General features: G+C 33.3%; 1 long non-coding RNA gene across 2 annotated transcripts in view; it reads right to left on the reverse strand.

The window, feature by feature from the left end:
• Positions 1 to 3,537: 3,537 nt before the first annotated feature.
• LOC129480347 (uncharacterized) overlaps positions 3,538 to 23,148 on the reverse strand; it is a 39,208-nt gene continuing 19,597 nt past the window's right edge. Inside the window, exons 3-5 of one of the 2 annotated variants that reach the window (XR_010120429.1) lie at positions 20,762 to 20,867; positions 16,094 to 16,163; positions 13,744 to 13,830 (exon numbers count right to left, since the gene is read on the reverse strand). This is a non-coding gene — a long non-coding RNA (uncharacterized lncRNA). Of the gene's footprint in view, positions 3,640 to 13,743; positions 13,831 to 16,093; positions 16,164 to 20,761; positions 20,868 to 23,148 lie in introns of those variants that run through there. The other variant, XR_008657002.2, reaches the window with a different exon arrangement.

The following is a 23,148-nucleotide window of genomic DNA, read 5'->3' on the forward strand; positions in this document are numbered from 1 at the left end:
TAATTCCTACACCAAGTTACAAAGTCCCATGCTTGAGTAAGAGTTTCTTCTTTCAATATACACTTTCCTATTCCAGAATACATGCTGTTAAACCCTTCTTTTTCATCAGTAGAAACAGAAATAGATCACATAGAAAAGAATTGCTTGATTTTATTTTGCCTCTTGTGAATCCACTCTTATGCTTAACCTCAATTATAAGGAAGTCATTTTTAAAAACATAATATCTTCCTTTAAAATTTGAACCCAAATGTAAAGAATTTTTATTTTATTTCACATAATATCTTTTGCTTATATCTAAACTAACATACAGGTTGAGCTGTATTGAACAAACCAACATTATTCAGATTAAAAAATAATTGAAATTAGAAGACAATCACTTCATTTTAAATAACTGAGCAATTCTCCTTGGTTGTGAACGTGTGTGTGAGAGTGTTCCTAGAGATAGAAGAGGAGGGTGTTCATGGGGAGAAAGAAACAAAGAGAAAGTAATACCATACATGAATTAAAAGTGTGTGCATGTGTGTGTGTATGTAAATTATTGAGTATACTCAACAGTTAGAAACATAAATTTAAGTGAAAATTAAAAGTTTAAATATGTTCTAGATGTAAATGTAATGATTAAGACACAAATAGAAGCTGATAAAAATTCAATTGGTGCATAATGGAAAGAAAAGCAATAAAATAAATTAGTTCACAAAGCTGCCTGTGCATTCCAAAGTCACATTAGATTCCACGTGCAGCTTTCTTGAACGCTCATATTATCTCTGCACTCTCCATTTCCATCATGAAATCACATATGATGACCACTATTATCTCTGATTCCAGGAGAAGAAAGGTTTGATTCCTTAATAAATTAAACTGATTCCAAAAATGATGAATAAAAATGAGTCTTACCTCCATAACAGAGCAATGAGTATAACAAGAGAGCTCTAAGGCGGCAACTGCCTTGATGTAAGTTGGGTGCTAGTCCAAACGCTGGGCTGAGTGAGGGAAGATAAGTTTCCCTGAGACAAAATTGAAAAAATGTTGCCCTGAGAAAGTGGAGTAAATATTGAAAAACCAAACAAAACAAATCTACAACACAAAATAAACAAAATCAATACAATCAAAAAAAAAAGAAAGAAATTATGTTATTTTCTAGTAGAGTATATTTATTGAACAAACGGAAATGAGTGGCACATTCATTACACAGGAACTGTAGCTTCTTCTTGATAAATGTGGAACCAAACATAAACAAAAATATCACAATCCCAAAGCTGCAAACCACTACCAGGAGCCTGCACCTGGAATGCTTTGACTTTGGGGACATATTAGCACAGAGCAACCAGAGAACTTTGCTGTTATAGAGGCTATGAGACCATGAGATATGGGAAATAAACACGGAACTATTTTCCTGGAGGTAAATGTACCTTTAGAAATTACAGAAATTAAAATAAGGAGTCTAAGGAAAAGTTTTATTATAGAAGAAAGACTGAACTCTTAGAGATCAAACCACTATCAAGATTTAATAAGAAAAGAGATGAATGTTTTGTTTTCATATCAAAAAGCATGATAAACAGTCCCAACACGCTTAACAAAAGAGGTCAGCAAAAGGATTTGAGTACCTGTGGATTCGTTAGTAAGATACTAACTTAACCCACATTGAGACTATAATAACTGAAATCTCCCAAAAGAGAAATTGTATTTATAAAATGGTTGAATTATACTCTGAAGGCTCTTGGGCTTAGAAAATTATTCTTGATAAGAAGAAGTTGAAACTAAACAAATAAACTTAACAAGAAGACGAGAGAAAGGTAGACAGATCTTACAGTAGAAGTATGGGAGATCTGCATGAAATAGATTCATAAATTGAGAAAAAGGAAGGACATGGACTATGAAGAAGTAAAAATGCCTGGAAGATGGGGAATGCATAGGTTAAGACTGAAATGGTAAAAGAAGATATGGTTCAGAGAAGGGGAGCCAAGTAGGATTATATCAGAGTCCAAAGCTAATTTAGATGATGGAGCAACTATGAGAAAATATGTTCTGGAAGGATCTATTCCATCATCAAAAGCAGACATCTACTTATAAAAATATGACAATAGGTGAATTACTCCCCAAACCACACTGCCTTTTTCTCATATTTAAATCTATTAATTTTATTTCCTTTGGTCCCTATATTCCTGACACCATAATGCTGAGCCAGATGTGACCTCAGCCTTGAAGACCCTCTACTTTATTATGAACAATGATCATTTCTTGATAATTACTTGAAAGAAATAATTTCTTGAAAGTGATAATTTATGAAAGATTACAATATTTTTATAAATCTAAGTTACAATATATAACAGAGTCTCCACTGCTGCTGTGTCCTGCATAAGGGTTTCTTAAACCTTCGCTGAAGAGTGAAAACCCAACTATTTGTCTCTCTCTTTATTCTCTTTTTTTCCATTGGCAGAGATTGGTAGAACGCCTCCAGCTTGGACATGATCTTGCATGTTTTCTCGTCTGTTCTTTTGTTCTTACTCTTATGTCTATCCAAGCAGTCTAAATGATTCTGAACTCAGATTTCAGCATAGGGGGAAGAGATGGTGAAAACAAAAAGGTCCCATGCTCACGATTTTGTCAAGTTTAAGCATGTATCACAAACGATGCCCTTCTTGGCCCAATCCCGTGTCTCAGAGCAGTCTGCAATGAGAATTTAGGCAGAATCCACACTTACCAATAAAATAACTTTTTCTATATTAACTTGGCAACTCTGTTGTGCTTGTATTTTCCCAAGGGTTTTCATAGAAGGGATGTCTGTGGCCTAAGGTAGGATTTGATGTTCTTTGCTCTTCTCACTATAGGAATATGGCTAATTTACTATAATCGCTCATTTATTTTTCTACATTTAACATCCTGATTTATTTCTTCTCAAAGAATCTTCAAAAATTACTGATATTTGATTAATTGTCTTAATCTAAATATTCTTTGGAACCATAGGACTAAATTAATCCTAGTCAAGAAATTTGAGCTCTATTTGTAGGTACTCATTTTACTTGTCACTTTTAGATCTTCTTTCCCTAATATAAATGTTTATTTTGCCCAGTTCAGATGTAAATTTTAAAAATTCCATGTATTTATTATAAAGTCCACTCTTAAAATGGCAAAGTAAATATAAAATAAGTATATTTGATGGTGAAATAAATCAGATTTCAAAAAAATGATAAATTTGAATGTAACAGCTCCAGTGAATTTAACTAAAAATAACTCATGTCTTTAGCAGAGCATTGAATTAAATTGTATTTAAATAACCAATTACTACTGTATGACAATCGAATGACTTTCCGTCACAAATAGCTTTTAAATTGAAAAATAAAACTAGATACCAAACATAAAAACATGCTAAACATTGCCAATAAACAAATACGTGAAAAGTTAAAGTTACCAACGTGATGTGTGTAATCTAGGCAAGTTTTAGTATGGTTATTGCTATGTCAAAAACAAAATCTATAAATTAGATATTAAAAAATAAAGCTGCAAAGGTGTACATTAACCTAGCAATGATTGTCCTATCTGGTGATAGAAATCTTGGTGATGTTTTTTCTTCTCCTTCTCTTTCTTTTTCTCTTTCTCCTTCTCCTCCACTTTCTCCTTTATTCCTCTTCTATTTTTAAACTGATGATAGTGTGAATTGTTTTAGTAATTAAAAATATATACATTTTAACATCAAGAAAAACAACAAAAAATAATTATCGCATTACCTTTGTGCAACAGAAAAAAATTGGGGATATTATCATTGTTTTGGGTTGCTTTTTCTAGGTTTGGTAAAATTCTTAAAACTTGAATGCCTAGGCTTTCTTCCTCTTTAAGGTGTGAAGTGCTTTAATTGATCAAAGAATATAAAGAAAGAAAAAATATCTCGGTGCATGGCTTTTAAAAATAAAATTAAAGTAATGACAGCACAATCTATGCATTTATTGATTTTTTTCTCAAATTTACTAATTGCATGTCAGGTGCTACACTAGGTTCCTGGAATTCAAAAAGGTATAGCTACATCCCTGCTGAAAGATCAGATCCAACCAGCCTCTTGGATGTCTTACTACTCAAAAATGAACCGTTAGTTTCATCAGCAGTTTATTTGTCCTTATTAGTAAAAAGAGCCTTCTTTTTCTCTGCTATATTTATTTTTAGAAAATATACAAGTTCTCTATTTTTATTTAAAAGCAAGTTTTTAACATTTTATTTTTTATACTATAGATATTATATGTTCTTTAATTATGCTATTGAAAACTTCATGTCATTAAACATAAAATTGAGTTTAAACCATGTATCAGGATATAATTTTGAACATCAGCATACATCTTCTTCCCATCGTTTTTCTGCCTTTCCCTCCCCATCATTCAAGCAGATAATCATTGCCTAAATCAAGAAGAATGTACACCAGTCCCTCTGGGTTTTGGGTTCCAAAAGCACACACAATTAGGAAGATTCTAGAAAAGATGTGTGGTTAAGTACAAGAAGTTTCAAGGCCATGAAAATGTCTTGGCCAAATAGAGTAAAGAACGTAGCTTTATCTCTGAAGTGTGAGATTCCACAAAAATGGGAAATGAATGAGGAGACAGGATTGGGCTGAGAGTAATGCTGGCAGGAGTTTAATACTGAAATTAATTTTATCATTTTAAATAGCCTCCAGTTCCTCTACCTTGTTTCCTTTCACTAATTGATATCTCTAACTCTCAGTACACATATTGTGCATAGGAGGACACCAACCCAGCTCTAGAACTGGACACGGGATCAAAATCAGACTATTGTGCATTTGTAGTGCCACTGACTGGCTCAGAAATGGTTATTGGCTCAGAAATGGTTATGATCTCAGCCAGGTGAATAACAAACTACCAAGAACCTTTGTTAAAACAATTGTCAAAGAGAATTTCTCTCTCCATCAGGATAACTTAGGTAAACATAAAGAGAAAAAAATCTGCCCACAGATTCAGCCAAACAAGAGGAGAGCATATCTGAGATGGTGAAAGAAAGTGAATCAATCCTGTATTATTTTCTGATTCAGTCACACCTATGGGAGAGAAACTGGTTTTATGCACTGGTAGCAGTGAGAAAACAGAAACCCAGGGAGAAGATAACTCTGTTCTGTCTGTATTCTGGCAGAGTCAGAAAGTGAAATAGGTAAGTAAACACACAGAGAACCATAGAGCCAAAAATGCAATGCCAACTATTAAAATGAGCATCTCAACAGACTCCTTCAAATCTAAAATACCTGTGCAATAAATTAATAACTCTGAGAAAGTGTAATGACAACAATGGATGTGGGCTGGAAACGAAAAATAAATTGTAGAAAAAATAGTTTACCATCGTTGTACACGTGAGTTGACTAAGATTCATATACAATACATATTGTGTAGCCTATCAGGTTGAATGAAATTCTGAAATACTTCAGAAGTTTAATATTTCTCTGAGGGCATTTAGCATTTCACATAAATAGTTTCGACAAAGTTCTTTCTTGAGGCAAGAGATAGATTAAATGTTCTTTTGAGATTCTTTTCAGATTAATGGCTCAATAGTATTTGCTTTTATGTTCAGTATAAAGGTTAGTGCTTATACTTCAAAATCAGTGGCCTTTATGATTTCTAATATTCTGTGACAGTATTATTATTTATGTAGGAAAAACTTGAGTCTCCTTAAGCACAGCATAATAAAAGTTATGCAGTATAGAAGAATTAAATTTTCTTTTTCATCTTTGGTCACTATTGTTTTAGATAGCATGGCATACTTGTTCATAGCTCATCCAAAGCAAAATTGTGTAGCAAGTGAAATCGGTAAGCTTTTGTTGACTCTCTTTGTTTAAATAACAACTAGGCATCTATAATCACCATGGTGACTTTATGCTCTCTTCATTCTGACAAGGGCATGTGATATATTACATCACAATTAAGAGTCTGAAAAGACACAGAAAGACAGATCACAGTCCATACTTCCAGTTGTTAGCTGTAAGACTGGGAAAATTATTAACTCTGAAATTCTATGTCTTCATAAGTAAATTTACATAAGGGTTATTTCATTAAATAAAGTAAAAATATGTAGACACATTTTAGACCCCTTTTAATTTCATATACTTCTTAATCAAACTTTGCTGAACCTAAACTAATTCATTGAATTCAATATTAGATTAAAACAAAATCTCAGACTGAATCGTTTTTAAATAAAACAACCTAATATAAAAAAACCAAAATATTTCAAAACAATAACATAATGTTAAATGCTTTTTAATTACATTTAATCCTCATAACATTTCTCATGGGTTAGTATATTTCTGTTTTCCATATGGGAAAACTGCAGCACAGTAAATTTAAGTAACTTTGCTTAAGGTCACACATTTAGGAAGTACCCAAAATAGGATCTAAACACAGGCTAAGTCCAAAACATTAATTCTCAACTACGCTTTGCTATAGTCGTAGTTCTACTTATAATTGACATGACATTGAGATGAACCATGTATTTCCTCCCTGCTTCAAAATTCTTGTCTGTAGTATAAGGGACTGAGACAAAGTAATCTCTAAAGCACCTTCTGGTTGAAGAATTTCATTCTATAAGACAATAACTAAGCATGTGAGTGATTCATTAATTATTTATTCTCGCTCGCTGTCATTCTCGCTCTCTCTCTCAGCCAAGCCATAATTCCTATGTAAAAGGCATATAATCTACTATGATTCACTAATTCAAGTCTGTCTGTCTTTTCTGTTTCGAGGGTCATTATACTCTTCATTATTTAGAAGAAAAGTTGTCTTTCCTTAAGTCTGTTGCTAAACCTGTCCTCTCTATAATAGGTTCTCAGCCAATTACCTCTTTATCTACAATACTCTCTTTTCTGCAGTTGCTCTTTCAGTTCTTTCACTGCTGACAACCACATGAATCTGGGTATTAACATCCCACCTTCCCTGCAAGGTGCTGCTGGTCATAATGACATCAGTGAAGGATGATGTAGGAAGTGATGGGAAGTGAAGAGCTGGCAAGTTAAAGGGAAGTGCCATCTCTTCACTTCCCACCATATGAGCATCTGGTCTGTGCAAGAAAATTTACTGACTTACAGATATTAAGATAATTTGTACCACAGGGAGTGCTGTGAACTGACTTGGGTCAATTGTGAACAGACAAATTATTCACAAGTTTGTTTTAATAGAATTCAATAGATTCGTAATTAGAGTTAGGCGAGTCCTATAGCTTCCTCCCTCCCCGACCTCCCTCACAATCTCAAAATCAAATGAAATTTTATAAAAGCAAATTATGCCACCATAAATAACATTTTTATCAAACAATCTCCAAGTATTCATATTGTTTTCTATGGAGGCCCGTTGAAACTTTAACTCCTTGGTTTTTGTTTGTTTGTTTGTTTTGGTGCTAACAATGACCTTACATGAAATGAGCTCTTGAAATAATGGTTATAATAGTTTACTGACTAATTCAGCTAACTTATGATATTTGACAGCACAATCTTCCAAGGGTACCCTGTGGGCCGTGAATTGAAATTCAAATGGTATAGGTTGCAAGGTTCCCCAAATTCTAATACTCTTGCACATTCAAGCATCAAAGTATTAGTATATTTCTAAGCAATCAATACATCTGGGAACATTACTTATTCCTCAGTAAAAAGTAATTTCTCATTTTTGTTGTTAACTAACAGTTCCTTTGTGCATGTGAGGGTAATGTAGCTTTAGATATTTAGGGCCTTCTAAATAACCTAACCACCCCTGGAGTATGAACTGCTGATTAGAATACAGCATATGTTAGCAAACAACAAACATTTGGCAGAGGCTTTGAAGTTTTATGTTTTGTCTACAGCTTGGGTCTCATCTAGTTGTCATAGGATTCCCTCACTAGCCTATTCTTCAATTAAGAGGAGTCACAGATAACTGTGTCATCTCTCTTTACAGAGCATATTTCAAGATGAGAAGTAGGGACAATTGTTCTTTTTCTTTAACTTTCATTTAATTTGTTTATGACATAATAGAGTAGATAAATACATGTAGATAAACTGTGAAAGACCTTTACATGAAGTATATAATTAATACAACAGGGCTTTAGTGATGATAATGGAGCCAAACCATGGAAGACTGAGGCTGACAAGTCACAGATGTTGAGGAATCTAAGAGCTGTAAATTAAGAAAGATGTTGAAACAATCAGATAAAATTTAGACGTTGAAAATTACATTTATAAACAAGAATAACTTATTCAATATAGTTCTTTATGTGCTCTATGTAATTTATAAAAATACATTTTGAAAGATTAAAATCATTTCTTAAATTATACTAAGTATTCTTGTAAGCCCACCAGCCAAAGCACACTGGAGACGCAGCCAGAGTTAAATAAATTATTTTTATTTAGCCTCTTTAACAGTTTATTAACTAATTTATTCAACAGTTAAATAAATTATTTTATTTAGTATTTCAGAAGAGGTCTTAGAATTATCTCACAAAATGGAGTGAGGAGACACTTTTATTGGATTTAGTTTTGCAGTGAATGATTCTAAGGAAGGTAAAGTGAAGACCAACTGTGTTTTGGATGCTGTCAAGCAAACAGGGCATTTAGCAATTAGATAGTTCAGCAACATTTATTTAGGAGATGAGATCAATGAAGTTAGACCAAAGTGTCATTGGTTCAAAAAAAAAAGAAGCAATAACTCAAAAGGAAGGGTTGTTATTCATTTTACAATCATGGAGGGTTCATTGGAGAAGCATTGTTTATATAGCCTTGTTGAAGTCTCATGGTTAACATTGCTTTATGTCCTGTTAGGAATAGCACAACCTGTTTATCAACAGGGGTGGCTTTCACTTTTGAATATTTATGCTTCTCCCTAAATGACTCAGGATGGCCATTTACTCATTCTAAAATTGTTTGCTAGAAACTTATTATATGTTAGGATCTGACTAAGATATAAATCCTGCCCTTCAAAGGATGTTTACTCTACCAGGGAGGAGAAAGGTATTGATGGCAATTATTGTAGTATATTGGCAGTGGGAGCATTCAATGAGAGCATTATTGCTGCAAACTGACCCAGGCCAATTTAGTGGTTCAGCAAGCCACGGTTTCCCTTGGTAAGATCGTTAGGCTAATAATGGATAGACATCTTTAAGAACCGCATATCCAAGTGGAATGCCTGAGTAAAAGTAAGTCTAAGGCCAAATTTCTTCCAGCATACAAACATTACTAGGAATCTGGAAAAACAGTCATATACTTATTCTACATCTCTGAGAATTTCCATTTGCTGACCAAGGCACCATAATTTAAGCATTTTGCACAAGGATGACTTGGAAGTAGGTGAGAGAATCCATAAACAGAAGACCAGCCAGAGTTGTAACTCTGTGAAGTGGCAGATCCTTTGTGAAAAGGAGGGAGGCAGAGCCAGTAGGACTCTGTACTTTGAATAGTACTCCAACAGCATTGGTTGGGCCAGATTCTACACATTTCCATGCACAGCTTGAGATACATGTATGATATTTTCTACCTGTTAAAACTCTGAATATTCACTTCACCATAAAAATCTTCTAACATCATTTCTACTAATGAATAAACTAAGGTGCCAGATTTATTAACCAAGTTTAAACAATAGATTGCATTAACTACATTGCTTCTGACTCCATTGATTCATGATTGGAGTAAGCATAACACTATAAAAGCATTGGTTTCTGATTTGGTTACCTTAAATACTAACTAACCATGCCTAGGTTCTAGATTACAGGAGACATATACATACACACACACACATATGTAAAGCACACATATATACACATATACTCAAATGTACATGCACATATATACACACATACAAATGCACATATATACATATATACACACACATATATACACATTATTTCTCTCTCACATGTGAGAAAATTGAGGCATAGTAAATTTAAGTAACTTTGCTGAAGGCCACACATTTTGGAAGTAGCCAAAATAGAATCTAAACACAGGACTGAATAAGTCCAAAACAATAATTCTCAACTAAGTCCTTTGTGCTAGCTGTGTATATATGTGTGTACAAATAGATATATGTCTGTACATGTGTGTATATGTATATTTGTGTTTTTATATATTCAAATGTACACATATTTGTATATAGGTATGTATATCTTTATGTGTATAAGTGTGTGCATATACATATAAAATATATGTGTATACTATGTATGCACATGTAACATATATAAACATGTATACACACAGAGAAAAATATATATATACATGTATATACACAAGCTCTATAATTTAGATGTCTCTTCACAACTTACATAATCTTATCTAAGACTGTGTTAGATAGTCTTTTCTTAGATATCTTTGATACTTTTCGAAGTTTTCAAATAGATATTGACCCTAGTTTCAAAATCCCAGAAAAAGCCTCACCACAGGTAGGCTCCTTCTTCCAGTCTCTGAAATCTCTTATTCTATTTTCCATTGAATTTTCTCTTTCCTTCATTTGACCTTTCCTTTAACAAAGCTTAAGAGAGAGGACCAATGCCCTTCAAAATCATCAAACCAGTACTCCAGGTAGTTGGTACCAATCAATGATTGTTAGGAATCAAGATGAAAATCATTTTGATTATTGGTAGAGCTGATACGATCAAATGAGTATGTAATATTTCAAAAACGTTTGTAAAATAATTCTTGGATATATTAAACTTTAATCTATTTCTGTAGCCTAAAATATGGTTCCAATGTGCCAGTATATTAAAGAGCTTTACAAAACACATACCCTGGGCTTCCTTTGTAAAAAGTAAGCCAAATGTGTTCCTCAATGAGGAGCGAGTTCTAAGAAATCTAAAATTTATCCCGCATAACCTTTTAAGTAAAAACCTTTAAAGAATATTTTCCCCAAGTTCTTTTGGCCTTTTGTGAGTTTCTACTACCTTTTATGCTTGACACATTTTCACTATGTGTTTGCTAAGTTGTGCTTTAACATGTTATAGATTCTTCCATTCAGCTTCCAGTATGGGCTGCCTTTAAAAACAGCTGTGCTTCATCATCCTTTCTTTTGACCAGAGAATACTAAGTGGTAACCTGCTGTCATGCGGCTGCCAGAGCAAATTAGATGCTGTGATTCCTGTGTAGTGCCCCAATTACAAGTAAGGAGGGCACTTACCGTGCAGTACTTGTCTTGATGTAAGGGAGTCATAGATTTCAACTGAAAAATAGTTGTCCCTAAGAAGAACACTTGTATCTGCCTACAAATATCAGATACCATTTTGAAATTAGAAAACAGAGGGGTTTTTTTTAATAAGTGCCTAGCTTTTTGTAAATGTCAGTGCATATAAGTTATCAAAATGCCAATTACAGGAAAGAAGTTTGTATAATATTTTGAATTAATTTAACTATGACCTTGATAGAATATTTTACACTTGAATCTTTATATTGTATTAGGCCACCTTTTTTTATCAAATGGAATGACCTGGTTAATTCTACTTAAAATATTTTAAAATATATATTTACTTGCATGACACATATTAAAATGTTTATATGCATAGATACATGATGAAATCATATATAATATATACTAATATGCATGCATGCATTTTAGATTTTGGACAGATACTTTTATCTTGTTTCCTGTTCTCATGAGAACATCTAAATATTATGTTTCTACTCTTGCAGAAATCACCAATGAATTCAAATCCATTGTTTACTTTTGACGGTTGGCTGTTTTGTTTTACAATGTTTTGTTTTTGTTGTTTTGCTTCATCTTTGCGTGGCAGTAAATAAATAGCTAACGGCTATATAATATGCACCAGGAACTATCATAAGGACCTTTATGTGCATTTTTAAAATTTTATTTTCCAGATAACTCTAAGATTGTGCTTATTTTTCTTTTACAGACAAAATTGGGGATGGGAAGGTTAGATAACTGGTACTGGTACAGGATGGAGTAAAATAAATCAGAATTCTAGAGCCATGATACATAGTCCTGTCTGTCTGCTTTCTGATGACATCTTGTACAGCACCTAAAGAAATGGGGGAACAGGGACATTTTCTGATTCACCTTCAACCCGATGCTAATTGATAGAGAAGGAACACTTGATACCTCCTACACGTCATCTAACTTCATGCCATGATCTATTCCATGCTGCATTCTCTTTCTGTACTTTTGTTCATGTTGTTGCTCTTTCCCTTCCCCCATCCCAGCCTCTTCACTTGATGCCCATTCTTTAATTGTTTATTCTAAGGCCTCTTTTCTGAGTTAAAAGCCCCTTGATCATTCCAGACTACTTGGATCTCAAACTTTCCAAGCTCTTTTGCTCTTACTGACTGAAACATTCAGGCAGCAATTAGTAAAATGCCACTTGTCTTTTTAAAAACAAATAATTTCAATTTTTTATTATAGATTAAGGGGTACATATGCAGGTTTGTTACATAGATATATTGTGTAATACACAAGGTAGGAGGTATAAATGACCCCATTACCCAGGTAGTGAACATAGTACCCAATAGTTATTCACCTATTAAAAGGTATAACTTAATTTAAGATTTTACTTTTTATGCTCTGTGGCTATGAAGTAAAAAGCATATTTTCTCTAGCTATACTGTAGAATTGGTCTTCTGAGTCCTTATTCAGTATTTCTTATATGTGGATTTTTTGCCTCTCCTTCTAGACTGAATGATTTTGTGAGTAAAGACTGTATCCTCCACATTTTTTAATGCTACAGAATTTTAGTCCAACAAGAGCATAATAAAAAGTGTCCAAAAGTATTTGACGGATTGAACTGAATGCAGTACTCAGTAACCTTAGGGCCAGTCTGGCGCTCCAGACACTAGATTGCCCTACTTGTTATGCCACTAGGATTGACATTAAACTTTGCAAGCACGTACATGAGCAGTTCAATATAATTCCCAATATAACTCAATTCTGATGATATTTGGCACTACTGCACTTTCCAGAAATTGATGGAAAATGTCAATTCTTCCCTGTGGTAGTTTTGCCAATTTCAACTAAAGTGAAAAGTAGATGTGTTGCTGAGGAAAAGACTAATTTCTTCCAGAAAAATGAATGGGCTAATGAAGAAGGTGGTTTGCTTCTGAAAAACATGCATTCCGAAAAACATGCACCCTCAAAAGGATATAGTATAATACTGATATTAGACTGAGCAGATGAACATTGAAATATTTTCATTAATTAATTACCAGGCTGAATTCAGTTACTTTGACCAATTTAGAATTGCTATAACTTTGAGTGTAAAGTAAAATTCGTTTTGGTAAATTTAGGGGAAAAAGTCAAAAAACAATTTATTCTGCAAACCAATAACCTTTGGAGGTCTATTATGTGACAATCAATCCTTATGCTAGGCATGGAGGATTCAAATTTAATAAAGAACTAGTACTTGCAATTAAGGAAATGAAGATCCCATAGAGATAAAAAAATAAGTACAGTTAATTGTGATCATTGGCATAAAAGGAGAATTTGTGATCTGCACAAAGCTTGAAGCTCTAATATTAACCTTGGAGTTCAGGCAAAGAAGGCTACACAATTGTGAGCTAAGGTTTGAAGAATAAATAGAGGTAGAGGAAGATTATTATTTCAGCTTTGATATCACTATTGCTATGCAAATAATATATACTGTGGAAATATAGGTTATACAAAGTGGAAGTGGGAAGAAAATAGAGTTTGTAAGACTTGGTGTGGTAAGATGCATAGTTTAAATACCTTAGATAAACATTTAAGAAATTTCTTCAGAAAAGTGAGAGATGTTCTTATATTTTAAACAGACCTTCCAACAGGATAACTGAGCAGGAATGGTGGTGGAGTGGAAATGTTGGGCAATACAAGCAGGAAGAACAGTGAGAAGACATTTCTATCAGTGAGATACCACTGGCTGCAGATAATGAATATTAGATTAGATTGGTCAAGGTTGAATGACCTCAAAGAATTTTACTGTTGCCCTCCCACTTTTAAAACTCCAAAACTTCAACATGTATGCTATATTTAAGAAATTAGATAATTAATACATGGCTAATGGAAAGAGATTAAGCTTGTAGCAGAATGTTCTCTCAGGACATTCCAGTAAGAAATACTTTCTAGGGAAGTTAAATTATGAGCAAAGGTGACTTTTTAAAAATTGTGTTTGTAGAAGTGATTATACCCATATCTCCAGTCCTGCTCAAATCTCTAAGGCACTGATGAAGAGGTTCCGCATTCAACAAAGCCTGGAAAAACATTTTCCTGCATTTCCCACTTCTTTCCCTTTATCAGTGGAGATGAGTCCCGCCAAAAATAACTTAATTAAATTCTCTATGCAGAGAGAATGAGAGCAGGACACTGATTTAATTTTTTTAGGCCAAACTGCCTTGCTGGCAGCTCCTCCAGCATTTGCTCTGGATTCAGTGTGAGTTGCAAAATGTTACTTGCAGTCCAGTTCTCCTGGTAGCCTTGCACTGACTCATTTCTCCCAGCTTTCTCGTTTGTAGTTTTCAAGAAAAACTGTAGGATGTGCTGGGAATGCAATATCCTGAGATAAAACGAGATTGGAGAGAACAACCTAGGCTCTTTTCCAGTCCTCTCAGAAATAGGATAATCTTGAACACCTTAACCTAGTGTTTCACAGGACCCCAGGGTATAAAACCCATGCTGGGCTGTTTTGGGGGGTCCCTCAACTGCGGCGCAAGGGAAGCACGCACAGATGAGGCTGCATTGATCCCAGGAAGCTTTCCTGAGCCTTGAGGGTTCAGCTTGCAAGGAATCACAGGCTTCCGTTGCCCCTTGCTGCCTATCTGTAAGCGATAAATCCACTTATTTGTATGAGTAAGTTCTGTTTTGCCGGATTCAGACAAGCTGGTAACCAGTGCACAGTGATAAATTCCCAGTTCCCACTGATCTCAAATTACATAAAGATGATTCTTAAATATAAACAAACTTTAAAAATTAAATGCATGTGAATATCTACTTCAACGTTACCTTTTTGGTGGTTTGAGAAAATTTCAAGAGTAAATTTTACTCTATCAGTTTTCTATAACATTTTTCTATGTCTCTGACTCTATGTTCATGTAAAAATTTATATCCTGGTTGATTCAGGAGGGGTTCTTCTAATGTCTAGCTTTGCTGTTACTTTTTTATGTGATTTTGATATCTATCCAAGTTTTTTATATTGGTCTATCTATATGCCTTGAGACTTTCTTCACATGAAATTCTTTTGTAATAATGTTATTTGAATGATGGTATTACCTGTGAAAACAAATCAGATATTCTAAGTTAAGTCTAGGGTCAACAGTATATTTGCTTTGAGATTGGGGGTACAAATATTTATAATTTCTTAATCTGAGTTTTCTCATGTATATTAGATTTCTATGCTACTATTAAAATTTACCAAAAACTTAATGGCTTAAAACAACAACATGCATTTATTATTTTACAGTTCTGGAGATCAGAAGTCCTAAAATGAAGGTATCAGCAAGGCTATCTTCCTTCCAAAGATTCTTAGGGGGAATCAGTTTCCTGGCCTTTTTCAGCTTTTCCAGGTAGCCTACTGTCCTTAGCTTCTAAACCGTTCTCCCATCATTCCAACCTCCACTTCCATCATCACATCTCCTTCTGTGACTCTGGCCTTCCTAGCTTCCTATCACAGTGACACTTGTGATAACATTAGGCCCAACCAGATAATCTAAGACAAGGTTTCCATCTCAATATCTGTAACTTAAACAATCCATGAAGTCCTTTTTGCTATGCAAGGTAACAGTCACAGGTTTCAGGAACTAGGACATGGGTATCTTTATATGTTTATGTGGGGGTGCAGGGGGTGTCACATTTTTTGTCCGTAACAACATCTTCTAGAATTGGAAAACTGACACTTTTCCTACTTATTTCTATGGCTTGCCATTACGCTCAAATAAAATAACTTATGAGAAAGCTTTATGCAATTCGTGAAGGTGTAATTTACTACAGAAGAACTCGTCCTATTGATCCCACTTCATGTTTTTTCATTTACTACATAAAGTATTTTCCCTTTATATTTGGATCATTATATGAATCGATTCCAATTCTGTGATTCATACAACTTCTTGTAGTACAGTGTGCTTTACCATAAAATTGTGACTTCTTCTATTTCCAGAAAACCTTATGAAGAACATGTTAATAAAGGATACATATGAAGTCACAGTGTAAAATGCAGTATTACTGTAGATTATTTTAACACAGAAAATGTTGATGCAGCAACTGAAATTAGGAAAGAAGAAAAGGAAAAGATTGTCATTTTTGCCAGAGTTCGCCTAGCCATCAGCCAGTGCCACAATATGATTTTCTTTATTTTTCCAAACTACATAAGCAAACAATGCAATGAAAATATATGGACACCCTTTGGTATATATTAGCATTGTTACTTCTTTGTGTAGTAGCCTTATAATCAATTTATACTCATATATATAATATATGTATATAAATCAATTATATACAAACAAGTTTGAAATTACATAGATAACTAATTTCAAGAGAAGAGATGTTTGCCTGTTTGATTCACATGTACACTTATCTAATTGTCTGATAGATAATCAAGACCATCTGGTTACGTAGCAATGTACCTCTTTCAAGTTGTTTGTGTTTGAGTTCAAAGAAACACAAAGGGAGTGTAATATTTTCATTGGTTGCCTTCACATTATAAAATTAATTAAAATGTCTGCCAACTACCTGCATATGGATGATCATCTTTTGTTTGTCAGTAATTTAAAGCAAAATTAATGGTCCATAAAATAGATGACTAGTTTAGCTCATAACTCATACAGAAATTTTTCATTTAGAGAACCATTATATTATGAAATAAAGAATACTTATTCTTTACATATATATAGAATATGTAAATAACTCTTGCAACTGAACAACAAAAATACAAATAGCCCAATTGAAAAATGGGCAAAGAACTTGAATAGACATCTCTTCAAAGAAAAAATAGAAATAGGCCGGGCGCGGTGGCTCACACCTGTAATCCCAGCACCTTGGGAGGCCAAGGCAGGCGGATCACGAGGTCAGGAGATCGAGACCATCCTGGCTAACACGGTGAAACCCCGTCTCTACTAAAAATACAAAAAAAAAAAAAATTAGCCGGGCGAGGTGGCAGGCGCCTGTAGTCCCAGCTACGCAGGAGGCTGAGGCAGGAGAATGGAGTGAACCCTGGGGGGCGGAGCCTGCAGTGAGCCGAGATCGCGCCACTGCACTCCAGCCTGGGTGAAAGAGCGAGACTTCTTCTCAAAAAAAAAAAAAAAAAAGAAAAGAAAATATAGAAATAGACAAAAAACATAGGAAGTAATTCTCAATCCCATTGGTCTCACTGGGAAACCATAAATTTAATCCACAATGAGGTACTGCTACACATCTACTAAGATGGATATAATTCTTTTTAAAATGAAAAAAGTAATGGTGAAAATATATACAAATACATAAAATTGTTCAGCCAGTATAGAAAACAATTTGGTGGCTACATAAAAAATTAATTAGAATTAACAATTAACCCAGTAATTCCACTTCTAGATACACACCCCAAAATTAAAAACAGGTACTCAAATACTTGTATATGTATGTTCACAGTTCACAGTGCAATATTCACAATAGCCAAAAGATAGAAATGACCCAACTGTCCATCAGCAGATGAATGGAAAAACAAATTGCAATATATAATCTTAATGGAATTTTATTCAGCCATAAAAAATAAATGAAGCATTAACAGATAACGCAATGTGGGTGAACCTCAAAAACATCTTGCTTAGTGAAGGAAGCCAGCCAGTAAGATCACATATTGCATGTGATCTGAGATATGACTTATTTGAAATATCCAGAATAGGTACATCTTTAGAGACAGATTGATGTTTGCCAGTGGCTGGGGCAGAGATTGGAATTCAGGGTAACTGTTTAATCAATGCAGAATTTTATTTGGGGTGATAAAAATGTTTTGGTACTATATAGAAGTGACAGTTACATAACATTGTGTATGTTCTAAATGCTTTTGTGCACATTAAAATTATCAATTTTATGTTATATTAACTTTACCTCAAGAAAATCCCACTTTACCTCCATAAAATAACCAAGTGTGATAATGGGCAAAACTTTTGAAGACAATTTATGGAATATATATATAATTAAATATATATTATGAAATATAAATATATTTTCCATTCATAGATATATATGTGAATAGAAAACGTGTACATGGAAATATGTAATATTATTAGTTATCAGATAAGTGCAAATCAAACCACAATAAGATATAATTATGCACTTGGTAGAATAGCTTTAAAAATTGACAATACTTAGTGTCTACAAGTGGAGCAACTGGAATTCTCATAGATTCTACAAAGAAAAAAAACGGTACCCCACTTTAGAAAACAGTTTGGCAATTTTATAGAAAGTTAAACACTAAGTGGCATCACAATTTTAGTCTAGTATTTACACAAGTGAAATAAAAACTTACATTCTTACAAAACCTACCTGTATTTGAATGGTTCCAGTTTATTTTTAAAATAATTACTCCAAACTAGAATCAACCGTAATGTTCAAATGTTGAGCTAATAAACAAACTACAGTGTATTTAAATGAGGCAATAATACTCAAAAAGGAAAAAAAAAAAAAAACTCATACGTGCAAGAATCTCAAATTTATTATGTTAAGTGAAAGTAGACAATCTGAGAGTCTAGTAAGATTATATTTCTATGACATCATGGAAAAGGTAAGAGTATAGAGATAGAAAACATAGCAGTGGCTAACAAAGATTGAGAGTGTGAGGGAGGAGTTGTCTACAACAGACATGCAGGAATTTGGGGGTTAGAACCACTTTAAATTTTCATTATGGTGATGGTTACACTACTATATGCATATATCTGTACTCACAGAACTACATTAAAAGTGAATTTTCTTTGTATGTAAATTGTACTTTTAAAAAGCTCATTTAGAAATTTGAAAATCTTTCATTTAATATACATACTCTTCAATTGTTCAGAATCTCCCCATCAACACCCCAAATCTGGATTCCATTTCCTTTACTGTTCTACAAATCCTACATCTTTCTTATCAAGTTGATTCAGTGAGTGGCATCTCTCAAGCATTTCTATTTCAAGGGTGACTTGAGTTTATTGCAGTCATTGTCATGACTTCTCACTCATATGAGTGTCAATATTCAGAAACTATTGAACAACTAATAAGAGCCATGTGAAGTGATATAAAGATGTAAAAAAAAAAGTATAGTCACACATCCCTCCAAATGGTTCAGTCTTCTGTTTGAAGGCATACAAGTAGCCAGGTAATTTCCATGCAGTCAGTGATACCACTGATGTTCAAGTTGTGACCAGGTGCTCCAGGAATGTAAAAAATAAAAAGGTGGGATAAGGCACGCAATCCACATTAGATGTGGTAGAAAGGGTGAGTTCTGAATGATGTATTAAAGAACATATACTTTACATCACTAGAATAGATTTGCTATTGTCTATAATCCTCATGCCTATGTTAAATATACTTATATGTGGCTCCTGCAAATTCGAAAAGCAAGGTGCCTGTGTGCTTCCTAATCTGGAGACGTTCTCAGACAGCTGCCTTAGCGAACAAGGTGATTGGTCTTCTTTGTGATTTTGCAGTTAGCTTTTGATAAACTTCCAGTTTATTTCATTAATGTAAACACTTCAGAGACTAGTACATCTTCTTAAATAAATACTTGTCACTCATCGACATATAAAAACTTATATTCACTAACTTGTGTCGCTTTTTATTTCTGTCTTGATGACTTAGAGATTCCTTATCATGTACACCACATGCTTCCGTTGGAACGAGTTGGTCTGGTATGGGAAATGAGTTTCTAACAGATGAGGTTTTGAACAATTTTGCTGCCACTTCATTTCTCAAATTTATTTACATGATATGTGTTTTTTGTTTTCTTTAAATATCTTATTTGTTTAACCATCATTTTTGACATTGTGCTGTGTTCTAGACCAGGGTAAAAAGTCAAAGAAAGCATAGTTTCCATGTGTGCCTTTAACTGTGGTATTGAATTTGATCTTTTAATTCACTGAATAAATAATGAAGTAACCAAAAGAGAGAATATAGGAAGAGAAGTCATTGAATATTAAAGTTATTCTTATATATATAAAGATTATCAATTATCATTTTTGTAAGCCATTTAAATAGAGCTATTCAGAGTAATGCTAGACAGAGATAATTTATAGAGCTGTAAGGGAGAAGAAAACAAGACATGAAAAAACATGATGTTGGTAAAGAAAAAGGAGTAAAATGGAGGCAAAAAAAGGAATAGTAATGGAAATGGAGGCTGAGTAAGGACAGGGCTCATAATAAAGTTCAACCCTACTGAACAAAGGTCAAGTGAACAATGATTTCAAGAATGTGAACTGTTACTACTAATAATAACACAGAAAAAGAAAATGTAACAAGAATTTTAAATGAGCCATGGACATTGACAACTAGTCTTTGTTGACCTTAGCAGGAAGAATTTCAATAGAGTATTTGCATCAAATTGTTGGAATGAATGAAGTGTCAAAACATTAAGCCTAAGCTGCATTTGTCAAAGATGTATATACTCCATGAATATGTAAAATTATATAAAGAACCACACCAAGATGTAATTACTTGATTTATAAGAACATTAATCAACATAAAAAAATCATAAAGTTTCCTTTAAACAAGCAGATGTGAAATCATGGTAAAAAGAGAGGTCCAGTGTTTTTTAGTTATTTCATTGAAAACAACGCCATTCCTGCTTTTTAAAGCTCCTCCCTTTTCCCCACGGAGGTTTAGAGCCTGAAAATTCAATTTTCCCAACTCACCTACCAGGAGAGTTTTTGTCAGATTCCACCAATGAATGGCCAAATGTAGACTAGGATGATGGAAAAGAGAGAAGCCATTATTCTTCCATGGCAGCTTTGCGAAGTCCTGTGGAAAACAGCAGACATCCGACATTATGATTTATCTGCAGCTTTTGCATGTGTCCTGAGAATAACTAACATTGGTACTGTTGGCAGCGGATGTCATCAGTGGTGGCTTATAATAGTTCTGAACTTTCTCCCAGAAAATACCCAAGTGGGTGCTAGAGAACTTTGAGTCCATCCCTGCAATTCCAGATTCTCTGTCCTGTATTACTCTAGCTTCCAACTGTTTAAGCCTCAATTTTCCTATTTTAAGCCACTTCCTTCTCAAAACACCTAAAGAAGCTTTTGTTTTCCTAAATAAACACCAACTGATAAAATATGTATAAAATGATATTGCTATATTTAGTGAATAAAAATGCTCCAAATTTCAATAATACATTTATTACTTAGGTAAGGCAAAATAGTGTTTACTTATAGTATTCAAATTACTAGAAAGTTTTTAGATTTTTTTCTTCCACAATGACTGTGTCCTTCAGTGAATTTTCCCCCATAGAAATAAAGAAAATACAGGTGAACTGAAAGCATTCTCAATTTTGCTTTCATGAGAAACTCCCTTTTTAATTTCCAAATTTGTATTTTCACAGTCTGGATTTTCTTGCAATTGCCCAAATACACTTACAGCAGCTTGCTCTTTTCATTATAATTAATGTCTTCCATGAGTTGAGACTAGAAAAAAAATCCCTGTAAAATCTTATTGATGAACATATCTAAAAATTGGTTCATTAAAATTCAATGAGTCTTTGTTGACTAATGCCTAATAGACATTAGTTAATTTAGAAAAACCATAGCATCTGTAATTTTTTACTTTTTTGAACTCCAAAGATGTTAATAGTTATTACATACTTTCCTTTCAAAAGAATATTTAAAATAATGTGGCAATTAATTGATTATACTTGGAATTCAATTACTACTACTAAATGTATGGATACCTAGTGTGAAATAACTGTTAGCGAATTAAAATATGTTACATTTTCACTTTCCTAAAGTCCTTCATCATTGGCCACTATCCTCAACTCTCAAAAAACCATTTCTGGCAGTGAATACTTTATTATATCACTGTTTAATTACTTTGGATATGATTTCCTAGAGAATTATCATTGATTTTGTTTTCTGGCATAATTGTTTCTTAATAATATAGATTATGATGGCTGGTAGCTGACTTTATAAAATCTTTGGGTATTTACCACAATTGAAACCTATTGGAATATTAAATATTCTAATGGATGCAATTTTATTTTCTTTAGTAACAGATGAGAATGATGATGTAGTCTGTTAGATTCTAAAAGCAGAGGACTATATTGTGTTCCCTTTTGTATATTTAACAAAAAAATAGTGAATTCTAAGAAGTTCCTTATTAAATGTTGTCATACGAATGGATAACTGATTTTCAAATATTTTAGCCAATTACAGAAATAGTAAAAATATTTATCTTCTCTTTTAATTATGTTTTCTAGATTAAATAATGTGGCCCATGTTATACAAATTAATAGATTATCTACTGCTACCTCCTGATTTGCTATTACTAATGCTGAGCAATATCCACAGCCTCCTTAAGAATACATATTGGAATTGAAGAAAATCCTAAAAGTCTCCCCAGTAAATATGGGTAAAAAGCATTAACCCTCATATTAAATAGGGAAACTTAGCTTGTTCTATCTTCCAGAAATACAGCTGAGAGAAGAAATGTAAAGTGGGAAAAGCAGAGTCTTCTATTTAGAATGTAAGCTGTAAGGTCTCCATGTATGTCTGTGTGTTTAGCTATATAGGTATGTATGTATGTTATGCATATGTGATATTTATCTAATTGTAGATGGTATTAAAAATGAACTTATAAAAAATTTTAAAAAGTTCTATTCAAATTGGTTTAGAGATAAATAAATGCTTATATAAATTAAATATTCCAAACACTCCCAGAAACATAGAAAGTAACCCATATACTTTTTTAGTTCATGTATTTTGAGTAAATCTTTAAAGACTAATTTAATATTGTTGGTTTAATAAAAACAGCCATGTTTTCCAAGATATTAGCATTAGTACAGTATGAGCATACATCGTTGTTCTACTTGGTTTTACTAGCCAAAATTATAAATTCATCCTAAGAAAAAATATACAAGTAAAGGTGCAGTAAAAATGAATTTCTTGAAATCCAGTACTTTATGCATGTTAAACATATAGTAAAACAATTGAAAAAACCTATGCATTTAACTTTTTGTAGTTTGTGTGTGTTTTATACTTGTCTCGCATGCATGTGCTATAAAAACAGTCAACAGGTAAGAAACTGGAGA

This window comes from Symphalangus syndactylus, chromosome 4 (genome assembly GCF_028878055.3).
Source record: "Symphalangus syndactylus isolate Jambi chromosome 4, NHGRI_mSymSyn1-v2.1_pri, whole genome shotgun sequence".
Lineage (NCBI taxonomy): Eukaryota > Metazoa > Chordata > Mammalia > Primates > Hylobatidae > Symphalangus > Symphalangus syndactylus.